The 26,653-nt window shown below is 39.9% G+C and overlaps 1 long non-coding RNA gene across 3 annotated transcripts in view; it reads right to left on the bottom strand.

The window, feature by feature from the left end:
- Positions 1–25,017, bottom strand: part of LOC124859953 — a 42,845-nt gene extending 17,828 nt beyond the window's left edge. Inside the window, exons 1-5 of one of the 3 annotated variants that reach the window (XR_007036233.1) lie at positions 24,901–25,017; positions 6,930–7,227; positions 5,600–5,714; positions 5,266–5,507; positions 5,145–5,194 (exon numbers count right to left, since the gene is read on the bottom strand). This is a non-coding gene — a long non-coding RNA (uncharacterized LOC124859953). Of the gene's footprint in view, positions 1–5,144; positions 5,195–5,265; positions 5,715–6,929; positions 7,228–24,900 lie in introns of all 3 variants that reach the window. The other 2 variants (XR_007036232.1, XR_007036231.1) reach the window with 2 other exon arrangements.
- Positions 25,018–26,653: the final 1,636 nt, after the last annotated feature.

The following is a 26,653-nucleotide window of genomic DNA, read 5'->3' as shown; positions in this document are numbered from 1 at the left end:
AGCTTCCCTCACACCCCAAGCCTTATCCGCCTCCACCTGGCCCACAGAGGCTGTTCACTGCATATTTTCATGGAACATCTAACATCCGGGCGATGTCTCTCCAACTCAGATGCACACTCCTCAAGACCTTTAAAACCATTTCCCAAGGTCAGAACAAATGGCCAGACTGTAGTGGCATATAATGATAAAAGCACTCAAAGCGGCAGCTGCTAAAGTGCCTTTCCAAAAAGACAAAATGGCCTCTCCATCCCTGCTGCGTGTCACTTCTTCCGTCTGCAGGGAGGCAGTGCGGAGAGAGATGCTGCAGACCAAGCCGAGTTGTTTCGCAAGATTCCCTGGCTTTTATCTCGACACAATGAGCCACCATCATACAGGATAAAAGCAATCAGTCTGTGGGGTCTTGTCCTTTTTTAGCCCTTTCTCTCTATGAAGTTTCTGAAAGCAGAGGTGCATTCATTCAATTCCATCAGGAAGGAAATAGAGCACATGAGCTGTTCAAGATCCTGTATGATGCAAAGCTGTGACATAAAAAGCTACTCCCGAAAACTACAAATGGACAAACAACTGCTGCTTTGTTAGAGCTGATCTCAGGTCAGTTCCTTAAAGCACACAGAAATGATATTGAGTGCCATTTCTGATGCTTAAGACAGTAAATGTCCTGCTAATAACAGATAAACAAATAAATGGTTAAGAAGGAAATCATTCAACAGGATTCCCACCACAAGTTATGGAATTGGAAACAAGAAGATCCTTGCAACCTCCTAAAGACTAAACAGACTACAGAGTTACACTCTGGCTACAAAGTGAATTTCCAAATATTTAGATGCGAAGCAGATTACCACAGCTGTTTAAATGCCTTGTTTTATGAGATGTACAAACACAAGAAAATTATATATTCTGTACAATTCAACAAAAAAAATGAATCTGTAAGCGTGGAAATGTAAAAAATAAAAAGCTACATCAACCTGATTTGATAAGTGTGCACACCATTTAGTTAACTATTTATCGGAGCACCTTTTGATTCAGTTTCTGCTTTTTTCTTCTAGTAATCACACCTGCCATCAATGACAATGAATCGGATTAATCTGAGATCGAAGTTCAGCTCTCCTAATAGTATTTTCTGCATCTGTTACAAAAGCCAAGCCTCAAACGGATCTCATAAATCAAACATATCAGTTGGGAGAAAGGTACAGAAAATCATAGAATTTTGTCATCACTTTCAATCATGTCCATGGCCATGAGTGCATAAAATCAAGCACCTAGACATGCAGACTGCTGCTACAAACAATTTTGAAAGAATGGGTCACTCTCAGAAGCTCAGTGGATTCCATTGTGGTACCATGATCTGATGCCACTTGTGCAATAAGTCCAGTTGTGAAAATCCCTCGCTACTAATTTAATTCAATATTAATTTATTCCACAATCAACTATTAGTGGTAATATAACAAAGTGAAAGCATTTGTTAATTTCTGCAACTCACTCACAAAGTGGTAGGCAACGTAAATCACAGAGCACGGTCAGCGGATGCTGAGGAGCCAAGAGCACAGAGGTCACCAACTTTCTGCAAAGGTAAACGCTACAGACCTCCAAATTTCATTTGGCCTTCAGATTAGCCCGAGAACAGTGGGTAGAGAGCCAATCAAGTAGCTTAATCATGTGAAGCAAGTTGTTTTTGCATCAGATTAGCAATCTGTTCATCAGATAATGGTTAGCCAACCTGAACATGTGAATAGAAGAATAGCCTAGAAATATCCTTTACTGTCCCTCAGTAGGAACACCCAGATGAATCAGCAGCAGAATTACAGGGAAATGGAAGAAAGCGGATACACATAAAGATAGCAATAATACAAAATTAGAAAATTTGGTAGACTTTACATTAAGGTCAAACGCACATACTGTATGTCAAGCTGTGCTCTATACATTTGTGCAAAAATAGCAAGACTATTTACAGAAATATGGAAAACTGTCCAAATTATGTATGTAGGGACAAAGTAGACAGATATAGTGGTCCCATCTACAAGGAGGAACATGAGATGCTCTAGATATACCAAGGCTTCAATGTTTTGCAAAATTTATCAAAACACAAGACAGGAACTGGTCAAGAACTGCAGAACTGAAGAAGCTGCAGGATTCCCAGAAGTAATCATAGTGTTCTACTTTTGACAATCTTTTTTATTCACCAAAATACTCAGAAGACTCAGGACAAGAGCTGGAAGCCAGAAGACTTTTCTTCCCAAAAGAAAAAGATCAGAGATGTTTTAGCCATTTTTTTAACATTGCACGATCTGAACCTTATAGGTGAATTTTTTAGAAAGTCCACGCCTGGGAAGATTGGTAGCTGTCGTTAAAACGTTTCCATTTGTGAACAATGTGTCTTTCTGCAAAATAATGGATTATTATTGTGTTGAGACACACCTGTATCCCCCAAATCAACTACCTAAACATCTTCTTTTGTACATGTGGTTACACATGATGATATTGAATTATTCAGGAGGGTGGGCTTTCTTTTCTGTATTACTGTATGTTAATATTAAATATATAGCTGAGGTGGAAGCACCAGATGAATCTTTGGTTTATCCGGTGCTCAGAATCCAGCCATTCACATAGCCGCTACAGAAGCTTGAGAAGTACTTTTCAGTCTCACCTACATGCAAATGTTTACGACTTCTTTTGAGAAATAAGATGTCCTTTCAGCTTCAACATGCTCACTGGGCAATTTAAAAATAATAAAAACACAAGAACTGTAAAAATGTTTTTTTTTTTTCAAAGCAAAAGCATTGCACACATGGAGATTTTAAAATGAAACTGCAGAAAGAACACATTTGAATTTCAGTCTGTCTCACACTCACTGTGGTTATAATAACTTATGCTGACTGAAAGCACTCATTTTGGACAATTTGGTGTATAAGCTCCATGGCTGGCTGCTGAACCAGATGAAGTCACGATGGGTTGTTGACAAGTCAAAACATCTGAGTTCATCATCTTTGTTTGCTCAAGCAGAAGTAGCAGAGGACCATTACCTGCCACCTCACATCCATCACTGGGTGACCTGGTCCAACGGTAAGCACCAAATAATAACATCCATTGATCCATTCAATGACTCCTGCACATACACACCACTCCTCTATTTTGCTCTCCACTGCCTCTATCAATTCTTCTTCTTTTCTTTCTTCCGAAGAAGCCACCAGAGAGGCTGATCTTCCACTAGCCGGGCCAGTTGCCGTGTCACAGCCCTAATCTAATTGTGGACATTTAAAGATCCACATTAAGAAGCTCAATGAGCCTTAGCGTAACAATTCTCTTCACAAGCTTCCTGAATCATAACTTACAGGAAAAGCCTGCTTCTCTGATTAAAGCAATTCATCATGTGGGCCATTATTAAACGGCATCCTGTGACACGTTGCGTTATCTCGCATCGCTGCACCATCACACAGAGCTCAGAGGATGCTGGGAGCTCTGCTGTTTCACACCACTTCTGTCCTTAACTTGGATTGCTTTTGGACCAGTATTTCAATTTTTCTAAAATAACAATCTATCCGTATTCCTGGGTATGGGTATTGATTCAACATACAGTTTTATTAAATAGAAAGTGCCCCCATTTTAATTCTTTTTTTTTTTTTTTTTTACCATTAAGAGCATAAAATAAAGATGATTTGATCTTTATCACAACATATTAAAAATTATGTGATCTTTACCAGTTATAAAAATTATATGAATTCAACAAATGTGTACAGATTTCACACACATATGTTAGGACCCCAACCATGGCTTACAACATTAAAGGCCAGTAAGAACTTTTCTAACTAAGCCCAGGAACAGAAGGAGAGGAGACTTTCCGTGACATCACAGTTTGAATAAAAACCATGCGTTCCAACAAACAGACCTCTTCCACACAGGTCCCCAGCTGAACTGGACGGAGAAACACAGCGCGATAATATCTCTTTGCTGCCAAGCAGACAAAACTCTTCAAAGTGGATCCAAGAGTGTCTTACGATCACGCGTTCATATGCACAAAATTAAGTAGGAATGAATTGCTATTTGTATATTCAATATTTATTCACGAATAGGGTAATTAAGCTACATGCGTAGCTTGACTTCTCTTTCTGAGCTCTACAGAAGAAAACTGTGATCCAGAGAGTTCCCAGCAGAGACAACGCAGAGTGGAGCGGTTTTCCCGGCCTAAAGGAAGGACAACGGGACCGCATCACCGTGGCCACAGCAGTAACGTGCAGTTCAGCCGGGCCGACAGAACGAGCCGCCCTACTCCACAGCTACGGAGGTTAGCTGCAAGTTAACTCTTTGTTTACCCACATGTGGATGTTTTCCGCAACACCCAGGACAACTTCTACTCAGCACGGTTCACGTAAGAAGTAGCGTTTGGGCAGAGGAGATTAGTTTAGAAGTAAGTCATCTAAATAATGATCATTTAATGACGTTTGTTTTTGTGTGTGTTGAGAAAATCAACTAATGATGTGTTCTGAGTTGTATTTTAACAGACTTTGTTTAAAGGGTGGTTTTTAAACATAGAAGATCGGCCATAACACGCCGTCCACTCTTATGCATTTCAACCCTTTCATTAGTGGCACTTTAAAGGTATGTGTTTGAAGCTACAGGCTTCTTTTGTTGGCTCCAACCGTAAAGGCTAAGAACATGTGCTCGCCCACTGTATGAGTGAGCTGAAAAATCATTTACCCAGAAAGGTTGTTGGTTCTCATTCAAAATATTTCCTTTATTATTTTAACATTTCCTTAATAATATTTCTTCAAATATTCTACTATATGTGACAACCTATTAAACACAATTAAGACCCATTTATCCAAAAGGTTTGGTTCTTATTCAAAATAATATTTATTTGACTAAAGGCAGCTAATTAAACACTGTTTAGGATTAGTCATCCAGAAGGTTGGTTTTATTCAGCAAATCATTCTTTAAAATGTTATTTTATTAAAATGACTTTTAATCTAATCTTGCATTATGAATGGTTGTTTGAAGGTATAACAATGATTGCCTAAATTGGTTCCAAGACTAACTTAAGGTAATTTCCAGATTCTTCAAGATAATCCTTGTGTCATTGTTTTTAAGGCTAACTTGACCCACATGCAGAGAACACTCACAAACAGAAGCGTTTTCAGAAATGTATTCACTTAGCACAAGGAAGGTAATGTGGAGCGTGGAAACCTGGTCGGCCGGCAGGCTGAAAAGGAAATGGCTGAGGTGAACAAATGGAGCGAAATAATTGATCATCTAATACGGCGATCAGCTTACGGTTCGAGTGGGGGTCAATCAACCCGGGCAAGAGGTTGAGAGTCTGGAAGCAGCATGGCAGCACCGGGTCTGCTGGAGCTTCAGGTGGTCCAGGCGAGGCCGTTGGAGGGTGGACAGTGTTCGCTTGGTCAGGTGGGAGGAATCGCTGGGACCGGCTGCCAGCTGGGAAACGATCCAGAGTCCATATTCTTCTTCTGATTATTCTTCTGTGGTGTCTCCAGCAAGGAGCGTGGCTTGGTCAACTTGGGACAAGGGAAACAGGAGGTTAGTCAAGGTTTTCGAAATACGAGAGTTTTTTCAAGATTACAAGCTGGAGAATTGGCCAGGTAGTTACTACCACAGAGGGCAAAACACTCAGGCGTAGAAGCGCTGGCGAGCCACCCTCATATAGTCCTCCAGCTGAATGATGTGAACCTGTCACATCCTCGGTCCTCCAGCTCCAGTGGCCCCTCAGTGTTGAGGAGAGGTTAGCAGCAGGCAAAGTGACAACCAGACTCTGACACCTTGGTTCTCAAACATAAATATTGCATGGCAATGTTGCATCACTCTTTCAATCATGGTTTTCAACCATCTTTGATTCACTTGTTTATATTGTTCATAGCCCATTAGTCTTCCTTAGTCTTTAATTCTGCTTGGTAGTTCAGTTGGGTTGTTTTAGTATAGTAAAGAGTTTGTTGATTGAAATATGTTTGTCTTTGAGTTGACTTATTTTTGTTAATAAATTCTTGTATTTTAAGAAATTGTGTGAATTCATTCCATGTGTGTGCAGAGTTTATGCTGTTCAATAATGTCAGAGCTTGGCTCTTCCCTATCAATTTTGTCCTAATACCACCGCCTTATTGGGCTGGTATTCACAGGACAATCCTTAACAGACCAAATTAATATTTAATAAAATATTAAAGTATTAATATTAAATAATATATTCATAATCACACTCAGGAAAGGCTGCGTGCGCAAAACTAAGTGCACCGTTGCAGTTTCCTTTGATTTAAAGGGGACGTATGATGCAAAATACACTTTTTTAGCCTTTAAATACATTTTGTTGTTGTGTTAAGCTGTTCTTAAGCTAGTTCTTAACAGTTCTTCTTTTTAAATAACTGTTTTGGTTTTTCAAAACCAAAGAAGCAATTGCGTGCTATCATTACATCACTATAAACATCCAATTAAGTAAATCTTCTCATCTGTTATTCTTAATTTTTTTGAAGAGAAACAGTTTAGCTACACATATGACATTGTTTGTCTTCCCTGCATCAGATGTGCTAATTCCATCAGCTTAATTCATCAACGCTGTTTTAATAAACAAACGATGCTTGTGAACACTTCACAATCCTGACTAGCTGATCTCTAAGTACCAGCAGTGCAAAATTCACAGTTAAATCAAGGGTTTATTAACATCACCTTATTTTATAAAGAGAACGATAGTGTTTAACAATTGAGTAAGATTGTCAGGATATTTTGGGACTTAGGTTTTGAGTTTTGATTAATTTGTGAATTTCTTGCTTTTTGCTTTAATCAGTCCATTCCTTCGTTTACGTTTCCTTTCTGTTCTGTTCTTCAGTATTTTTAATGTAAGTATTTTCTGCTCAGAGGTGCACTTAGTTATTCTTTTCCTCTGTAGATCATAGTTCCTGTTTTATTTTGAAATCTGTTTGTGTTTTACTTACTTAATGTTTTCCAGTAGCTCTTGTTTCAGAGTTGATTTGTCACCTTTTGGTATGAATCTTCTGTGTCTTTGCTTCCCTGGTTCTTTATGTAGTCTGTCAGACATTTTCTCCTATTTCCTCAGTTTAACTTCAGTTACTTGCCTTTCCCTGCAACCGCACCCTGTTGCCAATTAACCACGCTCCTTGTTCAGTAATCGCCTCTCAAGCTTAAATATCTCTGTCTTTGCTTGATCCCTCCGGTTGTCCTGCCAGTTTGTTTCTCAGTCCTCGTGTTTCCAGTTGCTCCATGTCTCCAGCCCTGAAAGTTGGTTCATTTAATAAATCATTCATTATAAGACTGACATCTTCATGTCTGCGTTTTGGTCCTCTTACAACTCCACAATATATGACACAGGTATGGCATTTATGGCTTCAGTGGACAGTGATGCTCTGTATTGATCTACAAACTCTGTGACTGGTGATATCAAAACAAATAGCTTGATGGATGTGGTTCCAGAGCCAGAGGAGGTAAAAACCCAAATAACTGGTGCTAAGCAAACACTAGCAACAGTTTAATGGCCTTACACCGTGTGATTTTAGCAATCTTATAAGACTATTACATGACTCGCTATGTAACGTGGATCTAATAAACTGCTTGCCTCACACAAGCGGATTTTCCTCACCAGTCTAATTTCCACTCACCCTAATCTCACAGGTAGCCTCTACCTCACATAGCAGCCCCCCATGGTGTAACACAGCTGCCGTGTGACAAGGGGAACGCTTTATTTAAGGGGAACTGATTTTCGTACATCGATTTTATGCTACAACTCTATTGCAAGATTGGTAGGCATCGGTCATAGCTGCTGTCACACTATGACATAGTCATTCTTTAGGTCATTTATCTCAGGAAATCTTCGGTCACAAGAGAGCAACAACGGCTGTCCTTGAACCTGCCTCACAGGGCGACGTAAGACCGCAGATTTAGAGCCACGAGTTCTCCATGGCTTTTTTTATGCGATGGCCCAAAATCACACAGTGTTTACCAGAAGTTAGACCCTAAAGTCCTTTAGACAGATACCAAAGAAAAGATCTGTGGCCACAAATCACAGTATCATGTTTGGAGAAAACCAAACAAAAGATACAAGCACTACACCTCATATGTACTGTCAAGCAAGGTGGTGAAGGGCAGATGATTGGGGCTTGTTTTACAGCTAGAATTAACCATGAATTTCTCTGTTTATCAAAGTATTCAAGAATTAAATGTGAGCCCATCTGTCTGACAGCTGATGCTTGGTCCAAATTGAGTCGCCAACAGGGTTGATTATTCCAAACCACCAAAGAATTCCTGAAAAATCTGATAATCAAAACGATGCAATGATCCAGTCCAAGTCTAGACCTCAACCTTAATAAAATAATGATTTTGGGCATTAACACAGCTAAGTAACACAAATGCCTGTAAACCTGAATGAGCTGAATTAACGTTTTTATAGTAGTGGGGGCTAAAATTCCTACAACGACCTTTTCACACAAAGTCCCTGATGCTGAAATAGTTTATCAAAAAAGGTTTCCTAGTGTGCCTAAAGAAGAATGTGAACCCAGTAAACATTTAATTCTAATCGCAGAGGTCTTTTCAAGCTGTTATTGTAGGAGCCTTCAAGGCCAGAGCCAACATTTGGCTTTGAAAGGTTTCATCATATTTGTCAGATGAGGGCGAGGCAATGGACGCACAGCTTGTTTACCAAGCTGCTCAAAATATTTTTACATAAATTGACACATTACTGTTCTGCAAACAGCTCAGCTTGGTTGGGGAAAAATCTATGACCCGCCTGTCAACTCCGGCTGAAATCAGCACTTGAATCTTACATCAGTGTTGCATTCATTCCAATGTGAAATGCTCAATTTCCACCACTGTCATCTTCACTGTGTATCTCTCTACAAATAAGACCAATTATTGTGAACCACACATACTGAAATATGGAGAGAAACACGAGTGGCATCAGCACTAAGTCACTTTCTTGGCACATCCAAGCTCAACATGCGGGCGCTTTGCAATCCAAGACTGAATCGGAGATTGGACGTTGAAGGAGAAGTTGTTTCCCAGTCAACAGACAGATGGACACAGTTGGGACTTGGAGAAGCTGTCAAATTGTTGGTGCTTCTTCATACAAGGAGACAGTTAATTTGACCCAGGAGAGAGAAGAGAAATTGATTTTAACTCTGTTAAATTAAGTCTACAGAGGGACTCGGGGACATCGATCTCACGGGTTCATTTTATCCCGATGTGAAGATGATGAGGCGCTGTGCTGCCATAGGCAACTTTGTCAGGAAGCTACTGACAAGCTTTCCTTTCTACCTTTTTAACTCTCTAATTGCACACATAGAAACACTCAAGAAGTCAGACATTCACAGAATAAACTGAAACCTCTATCTTAAGGCAGAAACATTCCACTTTAACAAAGAAACTGGCATCTGCCAGCAAAAATAAATAAAATATAAATAAAACTCTGCATATTTACCCAAGAAAATTAAACAAAAACAGGATTAAAATATATAAAGAGTCTAGACAAATAGAAAGTGATTAAAAAGTGCTGTGTTTATATTAAGTAACACAGTAACGACATCTGGAAAGCTGAAGGTGGCTGGGTTGAAAGGGAATAAAGAAGCAAGCAACTAAAAGTTTTTTAGAGGAAGAAAAACTTGAAAAGGATATAAACAAGTTTGAGATCAGCTAAAGAGAGAGAGATATGATAAAAAAAAAAGTAAAAGAATGCTATAAAAGATATGAGAGGAGTTGGAAAAACTGAGGAAATGTATTTGAGAAACAGAACATTGCAGTATAAGGAAAATCCCTTAAGGGCAATTCATAAAGCTATATAATTTGTTCGAGCTTTTGCAGCTTTGTGTGTGCTTTATTTATACACTGAATTCACAAAATAGCTTCATGAATTTTCCTTCTTAACTTTTTAGGTCATTATCTGATCAGTCAATCATGTGGCAAATAATGCAGATTCAGCCGTGGAGTTTTTATCCAGGTCATATGTAGGTGCAGATGAATCTTCTGTTCTTTCTGCTCATGCACACACATAACACACAACAATCCAAGGTGTAAAGTATCTGCTGAAGGTGCCTCTCCTTAGCCTGCAGGTGCAGTGTCAACGATAGCGGCCCATTGAGCTAACCAGTCTGCTCTCAATAGTAAAATACCTCATGTGGTTATAGTAAATCGCTTTGAGAAAGCAATTCCTATCCATTAAACATTTTTTACATTTTTAGTCATTTTTATGTGATAGGTTGACACAAAGTAAAGCTTGTTGATGAAATGGAAGGAAAATGAAACATTTTAATTCTAAGAAGTGTGGTGTGTATTTGCAGCCTTCCTGAGTCCTGCAAGTCTAGGCATGGACTTTGACTAGGCCATTCTAACACATACATAAGCTTTGATCTAAGCCATTCCAGTCGCCCCAGTGTCAAGTCTAATGCAGCCTGCTATAAAGGTTTTTTGTTTTTTCCAGGATTTTCCTCTATTTTGCTTCATCCATTTCCCCAGCAACTCTGATCAGTTTCTCTGTGCCTGCTGTAAAAAAAAATATCTCCAAAGATTGATACTGTCACCACTATGTGTCATGATAGCCTGTGTCATGTTGGCCTAACTGACCAGAGCAACATCTTCCATATGTTTGCATTGAGCCCTGCATGGCTACTGGCACACTTCATTTGAGGCGTCTGGTGTGGACTGCACAATCAATTGTTGCTCTGTCAATATATTCTCCAAACTGAGCTGTAGTTTCTTTAGAGTTACCATGCACATTTGTGGCTGCTTCTCTGATTAAGACATTCCTTACCCAGCTTGTCAGAATAGGTTTGAGGTTTAAGTTATACTCTTTTCATTTCCAGATAATTAACTGAATAGTGCTCCATGAGACATTGAAAGTTCTTGTTTTAAATCCTAACCCGGCTCCAAACGACAGTATTCCAACTATCTTTGGCCTGTCTGCTGTGTTCCTTGGTCTTCATGATGCAGTTTGTCCACTAATGTTATCTAACAAACCTCTGAGGCCCCCACAGAGCCACTGGATTTGTACATAACTATAACTGACTTCTGAAGGTATTAGGTTAAGGTACACTGCACTGTATTTAGAGGTTTAAGACTAAATGCACACCACACTGTTCAGAAACATAAAATGTAAATTTGTTTCTTCTTCGACTTCATAACTATGCACTACTTTGTGCTGATCAAGCACATAAAATCCAAATATAATACAGTGAAATTTGGGGGGGGTAAGGAATACCTTTGCAAAGGACTGTAGGGGCATGATGAAATAAGTATGCAGCAAAGGAAAACACATGTATATATCAGAAAAACAAGAAGGAAATAATAGAAAATACCTAGTGACTAGACTGAAGTACTAAATTGTTTAAAATGGACCTAGTGACTTCATAGCTGTTTTCGAGACGAAGAATAGGAGGACAATGAGGAGGGGGCAGTTTCCTGAGGAGACGAGGCTCAGCTCCAAATCAACCGATTGGGATCGACAGCACAATCCGCACATATGTTCGACTAATGGGGCCAATCAGTGCTGAGCGAGGACCCAAAAACAACCACATGTGACGGAAAAGCTGCAGGCCATGCTCACCAGGGTGAGATAAAGATGATGTCCAAGAAGGAGACGGCTCACTGCCGTTGCTTCATTTTGTGCTCATCTGTGTTTTTAACCCCCCACCTCCGATTTTAAAAACCTGTCTTTCTTCCTTTTAATGTTTTGAATTTTCTGAGTGGCGAACCTCTAGCATGTACAGCTGGCCTGAGTCAGAAGTTGTTTGTCTCTCAGAGGGACACAGCATGGGTCAAATTAAACTTATCACATGTTAGACATGCAGAGGACACAACAGCCACAACACCTGTCAGCTATCATTTATTTCCATTTCAGTTTAACCTTTTACAGTGGCAGGACGGTCTCTTGAGATTAGAGTCTTGTTTGAGATATTACAGTGGCAGCTAAATTCTGCCTTAGATCGAACGTTACGAGGCAACATGAGGACAGAACAGATAAAGAAATTTAATCTATGGTTTCAGTTGGGATGATTGGTGTATAAACATGTTTTAAGATTGAACATTCATGCCTTTCAATGTTTTTGTCTGTTATTTAGGTATACTTCAAAGTCTTGTTTCTCTGTCATTATACAGTGTTTTTAAAGCATATGTAAAAGTAAAGGATTTGATTAAGGTGCCATGGAAATTCTGGACATCCTTTGTGTTGCAGCTGCAGCTTTCAAAACTGGAGGAATACATACCGCATACTCAGACATTTCAGAGAAATATAGGACATTCTTCAGTTGGATTTTTCTTTTTTTTAGCTTGCAACACAAGCTCTATAGACCTCTAAGCATTACCATACTGCCATACAGCAATCCAAGTCAAGGTTCTGACCAGAAACTCAAACAAATGACTACTCACAGCACGAACAAATCAAGCATGACTTTTCACCCAATAAAACACTACTGTGTTGACACGTTGAAAGTGTCAAACGTTTGATTAGGTAGGTCCGTTAGAACCAGGTATATTATTAGAAACCATCATAACTTCATATATTTGTGTCCTAACACAAGCAGATTAGGGATCTCTCTATTCCAAGCAGGCAGCATTTGGTTCCCAAACCCTGTAGTTTCTGTGCCAAGAACCAATGCATTTTATGCACTGCAACATCACAAATACACATGCATCTCATGATTGTTTGTCAGTCTATGAGCTTAATTGTCTCTGTGATTAAACATTTATACCAATTCAGAGAATTGTAAAGAGGCTGTTGGAGGAGACAGAGCTGTCTTATATTGCTGCAATTGGAGAGCTGCATTGCTTTATCTAAAAATTGTTCAAAGAGGAGGAACCACATCTCTGGATAAGGGGGTTCTAAACTATTGTTGGAACCATTTGTGTTAAAAAAAACATTGTATTTTACAGCAGACATCTAAATGGGAATATGATTTTCCAAAAAATATAATGCTGTACAAAAATAGTTAAAAAGCAAAATGCAAATTAGAGTTGGAAAACTGTGCCCCAACGTTGTTTTTGCCAAGCAATAGCCCTGGCTAAATCTACCTAAGAGCCTCTAGACACAGGACTAAGATCCTGCAACAGTATAAATTATCAACCAGATCTTAGATGTTTTGCTGGGCACTTTAAGAAAGCAGTGAGCACCACAAAACTCGTCCTACAGCCTGATAGGTTGAAAACATTCTGTAACAAGGTTGTGGCTGGAGCTGATGTTCAGGTGGGGAATCCTGAGTTGAGTGAAGTGGAAGCATCCCCCTAACAGGTTGGACAGGGTCTTCATCCAGTTAAAAGACATAACAAATCTTCCTCATACTCGAGATTTTCATGTGACGTAGCTGACGTCATATAGCCCATTTTGAGTATCAGCAAATCCAGGTCACCTGGATGTCACTGTGGACAAAGAGCAATATGAAATATGAAATGCAAATACCAGATCAGTTTATTGTGAAGTACATAGTAATATAGATGTCCAGAAACAATTTCTGTCCCGGGTTCGAGTCCCGGACCCGGTGATCTTTGCCAAATGTCTCCCCCTCTCTTTGCCCTCTACCGAAAAATTTAAAATAAAGGCCTCTAGTACCGCAAATATATATATATATATATATATAAAACCCAGCTACGAAATGTTGAAGACAATGATTAAATGGATGCACTGATTGGTTGATTTAAAAATAAGACTATTGCTTATTTCAGAATTCGTTATCCATGGTCACAGCAACAAAAAGTGGAAATGTACCACCTTTTGTATTGCAGTATCATTTAGGTTGCACGATGTGTTATCTTCTCAAAAAGGAAGATGATGATGCCGTTAATGTTTACCAAAGTGAGGAAAGGGCACAACACTCTGAGGAGGCTGCAGATGATTTTAAAATGTCATTTTCTAGTTCACCACCCTGAGACTATGCTGCTCTTGCCTTAAAGAAAAACAAACAGCAGCATTTACATCACAGCCACTTCAAACACTCAGAAACATAACTGCAAAATGTCACCGAAACACAGAGGACGCTTCAGATATTTACAGGATAATCTACTCGCAGATGACAAAGGATATATATATATATATATATATATAAAACACACCGGCTGGCCAAAACAAAAGTCGCCACCAAATAAAAAAGGTCACACACTCTAATATTTTGTTGGAAAAATCTTGCATTGATGACGGTAGAGTCTGACCGCTGTACAAAGCCTTCTCCAGTACATCCCAGAGATTTTCAATGGTTAGTTAAATCCAAGTGGCAACATTTTTTCTTATATATATATATATATATATATATATATATATATATATGTATATATAGAAAGATATTGCTCTTTTGGTTTTCATAGTTGTTGTTGTCCTAAATAAGGTAATTGTAATGGGAAATTTGTGCTTATATAGATGGATCTTTTTTCTTCACGTGGTCTAAATTACATCTGAGGATCAGAAACAAACCTAGCACCAAACGAAATTAGAAATGTCCCCAGTCCTATTATTGGTGACTTTTTTCCCAATATCACATTTCCATTTTGCAGCAGAGCATGCAGCCACACTGTTACACCTGCCTTCCACACCTTAATCACCAGTAACTGAGTTTCACTGTCACACAGGTGCAATATCAGTGAGAGGTTTGCATACCAGCAGTTTTATAACCACACAGCAGACGTGTACCGTGGTGTGTGGGGGTTTTAGGGCTCCAGTGCTCCCAGGCCTTCAGCCCTGCAGTCCGTGACGACCGAGCGCGACCTATTACTAACTTTCAAACGTCGCCTGTGAGGCTGAAAACGTCAACTTGCTGTGACTGATGGAAAGTTCACAGAGCTGTTAATATCCTGCAGAAAACGTCTCGCTGGTCAAGCAGAACATGTCGACCCGAGGCATAGAACAGGTATTTCTGTTTGCTTGGACATCCATCCTCTCTTTGCAAGTAAATTCGTCTTAACTTGCTTGATGTGTCAGAGAAAAACCAACTAGAGAGACATGGACAAAGATGTCATACACCTGCAGTAAGGGATGTAGTGGTATGAAAGGTTTGTACAATGATTACTGTGTCCAAATTGATCAAAGGTTTCACCCTGTGTGACGCTGTAAAATAGCATTATCACAAAAACAAAATCTGACACCTGCCATTTATTAAACAATGTCATGAAATATCTGTCCAACTACAATCCACCCAACAGTCCAGTGGTGGGTGTTCTGGCTCCTTTCTTTTCTTATCCACCACCAAAGAACTACAGCTCCCAAACTGCTTTTTATCCAGTGTCACTCAGAGCCCTCTTTTTCTGCCTAAATTACCAATAGCGAATTGTTTGTGGCTCCATGGGGGTTTGATTTCACCTTTTCCTGTTTGTATGCCTCATTTAAAAATACAATGCTTCTGCTTTTACTTTTCAATCAAAGAGGGTAAGAGTGAAGCATTAGCTCAGTGTTTTGATTCTTAGCAATCAGGGAGCTGCTGCAAAAGAGCAGCTAATTTTGTATGGGTTCAAATCTGTATCTTTACAAACTTAGCTTTTTGCATTATATAAATTAAAATATTGATTATTTTGACAACTGTAGTTCAGAGGGCATTATGCTTTCCATGAGGCTTTTATTGGGAAGGTTTGCAGGAAGTTGGGTTTCAGCCTTAACCAAAATCGATACTCCCCAAACTGACATTAAGTCTTGTATTATTATTGTCCAATTGTTCAAATAAAAGAATAAAACAGTCCAGGTTATCAACAATGTAAACAGACAAACCAGACTATTGTGAAAACCGTTAACATCCTATTAAAAATGACTTTACTTTGAATTAGCAGTTCAAAACTAAAAACTCCTTTGTATCGTCTCTATAGAAATATCTTCAAAATGTCTTCTTTGCTTCGTTATGTCTGAAACTCATCATAATTTAAGTATTTGGCCCTCTCCAGCTTTTCCATGGTTGAAATATCCACATTTTACTTTTATTACCTTCTGTTTGTCTCTATGGCAAATAAACTGAGGCACAGCTTTTGTAGACAATCAAAAAAGGATTTAAAAGCATGTCACAGAATAGTGTTTTAACGATCATTTTAATGTTAAAACCAGAACACAGTCGGAAGTCTTATTATGATATGCAATAAAAGCTATAACTGTTTCATCTCTAGTAGCCAAAACACACCGTTTTCTGAGTGGATTTGCTTTGAAGTCAGCTCCACAAGGAAAAGGTAACTCTTCTTTACCAGACTGTTGCATGAGATGTACAGTAGCTCCACATCAATGCCAAACCTATGTAATGCTCTTCTACATTGATGAGTTGAAAGCAGCTGGGTCTGCTATGGCTGTCAGGAGATTACAGAAAGATGTTTGGCTCAATATATTTACTCAAACGCTTCATTTGTGTGTTGGTGTTCCAGTCTGATGCATCACACATTAGATAAAAAATGGTTAAAAGTAAGTGTCTTTTCTCCCTGTCTTTTAACTGAAATGAAACGTCTGGATTTTGTTTTTGTTTTTTATTGAAGTGGGGCTTTTTAAGTTCTTATCACTAGTCTGTATCATACCCCAAGTAGATAGAAATGACTTTGCAGAAAAGTTTTCTCAGGCCAGAGCACCTTATAAACAAAATATCATCCATAATGGTCTGCATCAGGCTGCCATTTGCATCACTCTGCCTGATCAGCTTAGATTTGTCATTTAGCTGGGATAAAAACAAAACAACAACAAAGCAGTAAATTGAATGATTACAACAGTGAAGATAAGTTGTCTCTTTCAACCTGCATTAGCCAGAATGCACAGAGGAATAACTGTTAGCTGGATAGGAAGAACAGAGAGAGAAAGGGACAACGTTCGAGTGGAAACCCCAGACAGAAAACAATCTAACCAAGCCAATTTAAAAAGGGCCACTGAAAAATGTGATCCAACTATCAGAAGATCACATCTCTCAGATGGATTTTTTTTCTCAGGTGTTGGAAAGAATACTCAGATTGATTGTTAAGCCTCAGATTTAGGAGGAGCTGTTTGGCTTTTGTCCTGTTGGTGGAACAGTGGAACAGATCATTATTCTTGTTTATTGCTGAGCAGGTTATGGGGGTTTGAGTGTATAGACCACATCATTTTATGAACCTTAAGGGACAGTCTGTGGGGGGTGCTGAGATTGCAAAGAGTAGAGACGTGGGAAGAGTTGGGAAGAGTCCACATGTTGCTGAGCCAAAGAGCAAAAGAGATAACTCTTCAGTGCCTACAGATAATTGTAAATATGTGTGGCTTGTTTCCTTTTTCTCTGTTCCTGTTAGTATTGTTCTAAGCAAGGATGTCAAGGCTTAACCATAAAGAAGAGAGTGTCTGGTTGGAGAACCTCAGTGCCAACTTTCCTTTTTCACAGATGATGTGGTTTTGTTGGTGTCTTCAAACCATTACCATTAGCCTGTACTGTGCAAGTTTGCAGCTAAATGTGAAGGATCTGGAAAAAGAGACCGCTCCTCAAAGTCTGGAAAATATGGAAAAAGCAGAATGAATGCTACTTTGAAGTCATCATTAAGTTTTTTTTTTTTGCCTTAAGCAAGAAAGTTTAAGCATCTTGGGTGTCTTGTTGGCCAGTTGGTGGATGGATTGCCACTCCAGTTTGTAGGAACTGAGTTAAAAGTCGAGGCTCTGGATTTACTGATTGATCTAAATTTCAAGCCCTGCTTTTGGTTAAGAGATGGATCAAAACTGAAAAAATGTGATTCTTGATGAAACTGGATAAAATAGCCTTCTGCAGGAGGATTAGTTAATCAGGGAAAGCTACGTTTGAGCCGCCGAACCACACAGAAAAAAAAGCCTGATGAGGCTGTTCATCGGATCAGGAAGCTGACTGTATGTTGGATGTGAGTTGGGTTGATTACTATTTCAAATAAATTTAAGCGTCTGCTGTTATGTTTTATATTATACAGGTCCTTCTCAAAATATTAGCATATTGTGATAAAGTTCATTATTTTCCATAATGTCATGTTGAAAATTTAACATTCATATATTTTAGATTCATTGCACACTAACTGAAATATTTCAGGTCTTTTATTGTCTTAATACGGATGATTTTGGCATACAGCTCATGAAAACCCAAAATTCCTATCTCACAAAATTAACATATTTCATCCGACCAATAAAAGAAAAGTGTTTTTAATACAAAAAATGTCAACCTTCAAATAATCATGTACAGTCATGCACTAAATACTTGGTCGGGAATCCTTTTGCAGAAATGACTGCTTCAATGCGGCGTGGCATGGAGGCAATCAGCCTGTGGCACTGCTGAGGTCTTATGGAGGCCCAGGATGCTTCGATAGCGGCCTTTAGCTCATCCAGAGTGTTGGGTCTTGAGTCTCTCAACGTTCTCTTCACAATATCCCACAGATTCTCTATGGGGTTCAGGTCAGGAGAGTTGGCAGGCCAATTGAGCACAGTGATACCATGGTCAGTAAACCATTTACAAGTGGTTTTGGCACTGTGAGCAGGTGCCAGGTCATGCTGAAAAATGAAATCTTCATCTCCATAAAGCTTTTCAGCAGATGGAAGCATGAAGTGCTCCAAAATCTCCTGATAGCTAGCTGCATTGACCCTACCCTTGATAAAACACAGTGGACCAACACCAGCAGCTGACACAGCACCCCAGACCATCACTGACTGTGGGTACTTGACACTGGACTTCTGGCATTTTGGCATTTCCTTCTCCCCAGTCTTCCTCCAGACTCTGGCACCTTGATTTCTGAATGACATGCAGAATTTGCTTTCATCCGAAAAAAGTACTTTGGACCACTGAGCAACAGTCCAGTGCTGCTTCTCTGTAGCCCAGGTCAGGCGCTTCTGCTGCTGTTTCTGGTTCAAAAGTGGCTTGACCTGGGGAATGTGGCACCTGTAGCCCATTTCCTGCACACGCCAGTGCACGGTGGCTCTGGATGTTTCTACTCCAGACACAGTCCACTGCTTCCGCAGGTCCCCCAAGGTCTGGAATCGGCCCTTCTCCACAATCTTCCTCAGGGTCCGGTCACCTCTTCTCGTTGTGCAGCGTTTTCTGCCACACCTTTTCCTTCCCACAGACTTCCCACTGAGGTGCCTTGATACAGCACTCTGGGAACAGCCTATTCGTTCAGAAATTTCTTTCTGTGTCTTACCCTCTTGCTTGAGGGTGTCAATAGTGGCCTTCTGGACAGCAGTCAGGTCGGCAGTCTTACCCATGATTGGGGTTTTGAGTGATGAACCAGGCTGGGAGTTTTAAAGGCCTCAGGAATCTTTTGCAGGTGTTTAGAGTTAACTCGTTGATTCAGATGATTAGGTTCATAGCTCGTTTAGAGACCCTTTTAATGATATGCTAATTTTGTGAGATAGGAATTTTGAGTTTTCATGAGCTGTATGCCAAAATCATCCGTATTAAGACAATGAAAGACCTGAAATATTTCAGTTAGTGTGCAATGAATCTAAAATATATGAATGTTAAATTTTCATCATGACATTATGGAAAATAATTAACTTTATCACAAAATGCTAATATTTTGAGAAGGACCTGTAAATAATTGCAGAAACGTCAGAGAGAGAGAGAGAGATGAAATATTAGTCCCAGTATAAGGGTAATAAAAAAAATAAAACAAAAAAAAACACCAAAAGTAGTTATTTACTTATTACTCATTATCTTTATAATTGATTTCGCTAACATATCTGAGCTGCACCATTTCCAATTGCTGTTATACATTTGAGTTTTTTCGTAGTTTGTTCAAATCATATTAGTCCTAACCCTAAAATAGCGAAAATGTTAGCTTGCCTAACAGGCCTGTACTATAAATAAACAGTACGTATTAGTTTTTTTATTATGCAATGGTGTAGTTAAAGTTCCTTGCAAAAATATTGTGAACCCTTGATTTTTTTTAATTCAAAAGGTTTTACAGACCCAAAACAAATAAGCGAAACAAAGTAGCAAATAACTTTGGAGAAAAATGTATATGCAGATTCCGCTCAGTGACAACACAGTGGAGTCAGAAGGTGTGATTCCAGGTCACATTCTGAAGTTCTCCTTCTCACTCAATTTACTTTAAGGAGTCTGCAGTACTTACAGGAGACTCTTTTTTTTCTTTTCCACAAAGAGGACGGGGAGGTAGAACTGAGCGAAGGTGAATTCATGACCTTTATTGGGCTGAAGCTGATCGATGGAAAGTTGCCGAGTGAGTCAACTGTCCCCGAAGCCGAGCCGCCTTCAGGGCCAACTTTTGTTTAATGGGATGTGAGAAAACATGCATCACACGTGGTTGTGGCTCAGAGGAAAGAGTAGCTGCCTTGCAACCAGAAAGTTGTGGGCTTGACTGAAGCTTCTACCTCCCACATGTTGATGTGCCCTTGAGCAAGACATTTAACCAGCAAGTTCCTTACAGATCTGTATTTTGGTGCATAAATGAGTGGAGCTGGGTAAATAAGGCCGGTAGTGTAAAAGCAGTTTGACTGATAGGTATGACCAGAAGAGTGCTATTTAGGTTCAGTCTAGTTATTTTCTTTGTACAAACTTCAGATTTCTGTGCAGAGTAAATATGTCCAGTGTTGATCTGCCTTCGGCATACTTTCTGTAGTCCTTTGTCATGCTGGATATCAACTTCTATATAAAATCCTGACAGATAGTGAGTTGGAGTTGATCACAGATCGCTGGCCCCAATTTCTCTCCCTGCTTTTTGAGAACTGACCACAGTTTCTTGTAAGGTTAAGAACTGGGGTGTTCCTTGACCAGAGGTCCAAAATTTAAATAGTATGATCTCTGAGCCAGAAACAACCTCACACATGGATTAGATAAGAGAAACAGCAAAACAAAGTCCTCAATGTTGCATTTACCATCCATCTTTACACTTCCTGAGAGTTTCAGTCCTGTATTGGTGTTTCTGTTGGACAGAAGGGGTTTCCTTGCTGCCTGTCGAATGTCTTCACCTTGCTGTGTATGTACCCACAACCCCTCGTTCAAGCTCTGCACTGGTGGCAACAATGTATTGCCCCCCTCAGGAGGAGACAATCCTGGACCATGCTGGACTCTTCTTCACAACAGTTAAAGTTCACCTTGATGTTCTTGATGATCCGGCAAACTGATCTTACAGCTGCAATAGATGCTTCTTGCATGTGAGACCATTGTGATGTGAAGTGATGATGACAATATTCTTCTCCTCGGCGGTAAAAATTGTCAACACAGCAGGACAATGATTTTAAGCACACCTGTCCCTCTTTCAATTTCAATTTCCATTGGCTCTGATCTGTGATTGTCAGTTGAAATACAGATTTTTTTATTATTTATTTTTATTATTCAGTGCATACTACTTTCTGTCTATAAAATCAAACCACAACATATGCTTTGATGCTCTTTTTTGAGTTGTTAAAAATTAGAAAAAGGTAGGAGCATATGCTGTGATGCATAAATGGGGTAAAAGCCACTAACTTCCTAATTTTTTATTAATTCTACCTCTAAAAAAAGCATAATCATATTCAAGGCATAAACAAATTTGACTGTAATAAGACTAAATAACTGGACAGAACTGAAAGGTCAGATCTAAAAAAAAACAGAAATCTGTATCAACTAAAAAAGACCTAATCTGTACATTTCTAATTAAACTTTTTGTAATGAAACTACTTCCATCCGATAACTCTTTATAGTAATCTATATCAATGTGAATTTCTACCATAAAAACTGAAACCGCAAAGTTTGCTAAAAACATGTATATTGACTGCACACATAGCTTGAAAAGTAAAAAAAAAATCATCCATCCATCCATCTTCTATACCCGCTCATTACAGGGTCACGGTGGAGCTGGTGCCTATCTCCAGTGGTCTACAGGCGAGAGGCAGGGTTCACCCTGAACAGGTCGCAAGTCCATCGCAGGGCAACACAGAGACACACAGTCCAAACAACCATGCACACACCCATTCACACCTAAGGGCAATTGAATTTTTGGACTCTGGGAGGATGCCGTAGTACCTGGAGAGAAACCACGCATGAATGAGGAGAATATGCAAACTCCGTGCAGAAAGACCCCCGGCTGGGAGTCAAACGCATGACCTTCTTGCTGCAAAACAACAGTTCTACCAACTGCGCCACTGTGCAGCCTTGCAGAAAACAACTGTTCTAAACATGATGTTAGATTTGTAAGAACATTTTTAAATTCAGGGTAAAATAGAAAAAGCTGTGTGCTTTACAGCTGAATTAACTTGCACACAGGATGTAATACAGGTCCTTCTCAAAATATTAGCATATTGTGATAAAGGCATTTTAGCATTTCCTTCTCCCCAGTCTTCCTCCAGACTCTGGCACCTTGATTTCCGAATGACATGCCGAATTTGCTTTCATCCGAAAAAAGTACTTTGGACCACTGAGCAACAGTCCAGTGCTGCTTCTCTGTAGCCCAGGTCAGGCGCTTCTGCCACTGTTTCTGGTTCAAAAACGGCTTGACCTGGGGAATGCGGCACCTGTAGCCCATTTCCTGCACACGCCTGTGCACGGTGGCTCTGGATGTCAGACTCAGTCCACTGCTTCCGCAGGTCCCCCAAGGTCTGGAATCGGCCCTTCTCCACAATCTTCCTCAGGGTCCGGTCACCTCTTCTCGTTGTGCAGCGTTTTCTGCCACACTTTTTCCTTCCCACAGACTTCCCACTGAGGTGCCTTGATACAGCACTCTGGGAACAGCCTATTCGTTCAGAAATTTCTTTCTCTGTCTTACCCTCTTGCTTGAGGGTGTCAATAGTGGCCTTCTGGACAGCAGTCAGGTCGGCAGTCTTACCTATGATTGGGGTTTTGAGTGATGAACCAGGCTGGGAGTTTTAAAGGCCTCAGGAATCTTTTGCAGGTGTTTAGAGTTAACTCGTTGATTCAGATGATTAGGTTCATAGCTCGTTTAGAGACCCTTTTAATGATATGCTAATTTTGTGAGATAGGAATTTTGGGTTTTCATGAGCTGTATGCCAAAATCATCCGTATTAAGACAATAAAAGACCTGAAATATTTCAGTTAGTGTGCAATGAATCTAAAATATATGAATGTTAAATTTTCATCATTACATTATGGAAAATAATGAACTTTATCACAATATGCTAATATTTTGAGAAGGACCTGTACGTGTGGCAAATTATCTGCATTTGAAACGCACCTTAGTTTACCTTAATTATTCAACCACAAACTGCATCATAATCTGTCAGACTGGTTGGTCATTGATTAACACTCAACTGTAAAAACTGGCAATGAGATTTTCTTTAATAATCCCACAAGAATGTCCAGGGATATTTATTCTACTATTACTGTGGTTTTATTGTTTAGTTTTAGCTTTTAGGTGAAACGCCACTTTTTAGCCCCCTCAGTCTGTCTGATCGCTCTCATTTCTGACGGTTGACCCAACTTCTCGTTTCATTTCCCGAGGACATGCAGCATATTAATATCCCTACTCTGCATTTGCCTGAGGATGATTACAAAGCTTGCCTCTCAATCACAACACACTAATGATGGCAGCCAGGAGTGGTCAGGTGATTGATACGTGGCATTTATTTGTGATGGAGCCCAATACACCCAGTCCTCTCACCGGAGGCCTGCAGGGACGAGAGCGAGCCACAACCTTTCAATAATCGAAAGCCTCTCGCCCGCTGAAAGGCTGATCTTTTTGTTCTAATTAACCTGTGAAATGAGTTCAGTGGCTCCTTCTCTGCCAGCAGCATAAACGCTCTAATAGTCTTTGAACAGCGGCGCGAAGAGAAGAATGCCAAGAGGTGAAAGGTCTGGTGGGCGATTTTTTCCCTCTTACATAAGGCTGGTGGGATAAGTATCAGGACGGAAGACGATCAGCCACAGCTTGATCTGAGTTAATTAATTCTGAAAGAAGACTTGAATGAAAACATGGCAGACAGAACAAAAGCCTGTCTTTGTACCTGCATCCAAAAATCAGCGATGATTAAAAAGTGACAATCTAACTGATTATTTAGGCTTCTCTCATAAAGCAGAACCCATATTTTATCCTGTTGCCCCTAACACTAAGCCCAACCCCTTCTTCAGAGGTGTCCTGGTGCTTTTTCAGATGTTGGCAAGACAACATAGGTCTGTTTAAAGTTATTTCTGAGGGAAAATGCTTGACGACCAAGGAGTAGCTGTAAATGTACAGGTATGGGTAACATAAGATAATGAAATGTGCTCTTAATTATCTTTGACATGCAAGAGCGATTTTGAGTCTAAACTGGACTCCACTGACTCCACTATGTCCCCCAAGCACCAATAGAACCAGTAGTCTTCATGAAGATCATCACATTAGCATCCATCCATCCATCTGGATTACTTACTGCCTCACTTGCTGCTCCTGCTGGGCTTCTAAAAACATCTGTGCACCAAACTTACCTCTGTAATGGCCAGATAGAAACGTTAGTCACAGTATGCATTAAGCAACTGATTTAATTCCTCTGCTCATTCCAGTTGTAGCTACAAACTCACAGGAACTTACAGTGCTATGGTAACACCAGAACGGGGGAGCAGAAACAATCCAGTATAATCAATCAGTTTTGAGGTTAGGGCATCAGGATTCAGTTTGTATTGTTGAGTCTAAGGGGAGCAGGAAGATGTTTTAGTCAAGTTTAAAAGGAGGGAAGTCAGACATGCATGTGAGTAACAGCCTAAACTAAACTCGCACAGCTGTCATCAAGCTTTTGCGTTCAAGGTGAAATGCTGAAACTCGTTTCTGGATAATACATTGTTGTAATAAAAACCTCTAAGAAATAAAGTCCCCCAAATAGAATGCCCCTTAATAACACCAGGGAGAGATGCAATCCGTTTAGGTCTGTCATGTGTCCAGAGGCATGTTCAGGGCAGAAGAGAAATATAGTTCCTTGAACAAGTTCTAGATGTTTCTTAGAATCAACTCCCAGCACTTCTAAATCTTTAAGCTAGAAATTCAGAAAGCATCCTGATCAAACACCCAAAATACTTCTGCTGACTCCCTGAATTCAAACTACCCCAGGATGATGAAGCTTCTCACCTTATCTCCAAGGCAGAGGCCAGTCACACTAGACAAAATGCTAATTGCAGCTTCTGGTATCCAGGGTCTTGTTATTTTGGTCATGATCAATATCTGATGACCATTGGTGAGTTTTGGAATGCATTGAGACCAGTAAAACCATGGCAACACTGACTGTTTCTTATTATGAAAACTGCTCCATTGCAGAACATCCTGGTTTAGAGACGCTAATAGAAAAAGTCCATTGGCAAAAACAAAGATAAGACCCTGAGCTTCCCAAACTATATGCCTTCCTTTCCAAGACTACACCTTTAAATCCCATCCAAGAATCAAAAACACAATATAAGAAAAGGGTCTGATCTGGTGGACTCCAATCTGTGTTCAGTAGAAAGTAATGGCACCAGTTGTATTTCCTTAAACTCTTTTCTTATCCTCATATGAAAATATCATGAAGTTAAAAGATAAATAGAAAGTGCATTAAGAGCTATATGTTTTCTGTCAAAAAGGATGGTCCTTTGTTTTCTTTGTTGAAAGAATTTAAGGTAGTGTTGATCATCCTTTTATCTAGCATTCATTGTCTATGGAATATATTTCAGTGTAATTTTTGTTATTTATTGGATTAATGTTAGAGTTAACTGTGTGTTTATGTCCACTGAAGTACACAGAGAGTGACTGCCAGGCTTGACAGAGAAGTTCATTTCGCACTGTCGAAAGCAGAGGCAGAAATCTGCATTAATAAAAGCTCTCATAGGCGGATGATCATGGGGCTGTCAGCTGCTTTTGATAAATGCAGCTTTAATGGGGCACTAAAACTGTCTGAGTCATTTGCACTGGTGAAATTATGAAGTCAGATGTTAATTGTGTGTTAATTAGCTTTATGCAGAGTCTCATATCAGTTAGGACCTCTTTAGTTAATTTCTTTGATGAGTTGATTCTGTCATCTATTTATGCTGATAACTTTAGTCTGTCTGATTTTGAGGTTTCCACTTTATTATTACAGAGCACAAATGCACATGCACATTTTGCAAAAAGAAAGTTTGCTGTATTTTGATATTTTGCTTCTTCCTGCCATCAAACCATGCTGAGGTTTGATACATCCAAGATAGTGCCGTGGATGGCAGCCTCAGTACTGTGGAGGGGGTTTGGCTGGAGCACACAATGAACTGGAGAGAACAGGTTTAATCTGAGACACATGGAACACTGGATGGGCACGAAGATGAGAAGGCAGCCTGAGGCACACTGCCAACGGACTAATGATGTAGGGTCCCAAGACTCTGGGGGCCAGCTTTTTGGAGAAAGCCTTGAAGGGAAAATCCCTGGTGGACAACCATACCTTCTGACCAGGGGAGTAAGTGGGAGCAGGAATCCTGTGTCTGTCGGCAAACCTTTTATTTTGAGCGGAGGAACACTGGAGAGCGCAACGTGTTTGGTTCCAAATTCGGCAGCAGCGGATCAGATGAGAACAGACCAATAGCAGGATGGTGTTGGGGAAATAAGAGGGGAGCAGTGAAGGTTGGTACCCAAGAGAGTCTTCAAAGGGAGAGAGAGAGACACGAAGCTATAGAAACGTGAATTGTGAGAATATTCAGCCCATGCGAGATGGCAACTCCAGGCGGTTGGGTTATTAGAACATAAACATCATAGGGTGTTTTCTAGTTCTTGGTTGAGTCATTCGCATGGAATCCTGAGGACAGTCGCATCTTGGCACCGAGAGCAGAACAGAAGTTTCTCCACACCGGAGAGGTGAACTGTGGACCCTGGTCAGAAACTATTT

This window comes from Girardinichthys multiradiatus, chromosome 23 (assembly GCF_021462225.1).
Source record: "Girardinichthys multiradiatus isolate DD_20200921_A chromosome 23, DD_fGirMul_XY1, whole genome shotgun sequence".
NCBI lineage: Eukaryota > Metazoa > Chordata > Actinopteri > Cyprinodontiformes > Goodeidae > Girardinichthys > Girardinichthys multiradiatus.
Note: the sequence above shows the minus strand (reverse complement) of the source record. Positions and strands in the feature narration are given on the sequence as shown.